Below are 1,221 nucleotides of genomic sequence, written 5' to 3'. Positions count from 1 at the left end.
ATCCAGTCAATGTCTCCTTTTCCCCAACTGCCTTTTAAGTGTTTTTTGTTTGTTTGTTTATTGGTTTGTTTGAACTGGGTTTCAAATAAGGCTCATTCATTGTGGTTGATTGATGCTATTCCTTAAGCATGCTTTTCTCTATAAGTTCCCCCACCACACAGACACACATACACAATCATGTAATTCCTTTTCTTTTTCTCCTTTATTTTAAATTTTATTTTATTTTTAATTAGAGGAAGAATATGGAACACCTCATGAATTTGCATGTCATCCTTGCGCAGGGGCCATGCTAATCTTCTCTGTATCATTCCAATTTTAGTATATGCTGCTAAAGCGAGTACATCTTTGTTTTTTATAAGAAACCTGGTTGTTTGTCTAGTAGAATTTCCCATAGTCTGTATTTTCCTGATTGCATACCTGTGGCATAGATGACATGTTTCTCTGCACCCTCTATTTTCTATTAAGTGATGGTAAGATCTAGAAGTTTAATAAGATTTAAGTTCAAAAGAAATTCCACCAGAAGGTTAATAATGTATGATTTTTTTTTTTCTTGTGATGCTAGCTGACACTGAAGATCTTTGCTTAATTTATTAATTTATTAGAGGTTGCAAAAAATGGTGGTATTCTAATCCATCATTTATTCTTATGTCTGAATACACTTGTGGAAGTTTTGACTTTTAGTCAAATATTTTACATAATTAAAAAATAAAGTTATATTAAAAAGTAATCCCTAAAAATCAAGAATAAAAGTAAATACACTTCAATGTGATTTTATTTCAGTGGACTTTAAAACACAGTAGTTTGAATATATACCCAAGTGAGATGTTAAAACAAAATCTGAAACTGATTTCAGTAGTAATCATATTATAGGCGGTAGTGTAAGTATGCGTGTTCTGAAACATGTATATAGTGGGATAGAGAAAATGAGTAATTATGTTGGTGTCACTAAACTTGGATTTTTGGCATATCAGAAAGGAGATACAAATGTGATATTTATGATTTATGAGAAAAACCTGCAGCCCTTATTTGAGCTAGAGATACCAGCAGAAACTCATGATATACTTTTTGTCTTAAAATATAATTTCCGTCTCTAGAACCTTCTGCTTTTAAAGACAGAATGCAACTTCTGAATGTGCCTCGCTTTGTCTTGTCTGTTACTTCTTTTCTCTTGAAAGGAGTACAGGAGTCTCTCCTGGAATGCTCAGAAGCAGAAGACAAAGG

The 1,221-nt window shown here is 32.4% G+C and overlaps 1 pseudogene; it reads right to left on the bottom strand.

Moving 5' to 3' along the window:
• Nucleotides 1-236: 236 nt before the first annotated feature.
• Nucleotides 237-335, bottom strand: LOC138991545 (U6 spliceosomal RNA; annotated as a pseudogene).
• Between the last annotated feature and the right edge of the window lie 886 nt (nucleotides 336-1,221).

This window comes from Bos mutus, chromosome 17, assembly GCF_027580195.1.
Source record: "Bos mutus isolate GX-2022 chromosome 17, NWIPB_WYAK_1.1, whole genome shotgun sequence".
Taxonomy (NCBI): domain Eukaryota; kingdom Metazoa; phylum Chordata; class Mammalia; order Artiodactyla; family Bovidae; genus Bos; species Bos mutus.
Note: the sequence above shows the minus strand (reverse complement) of the source record. Positions and strands in the feature narration are given on the sequence as shown.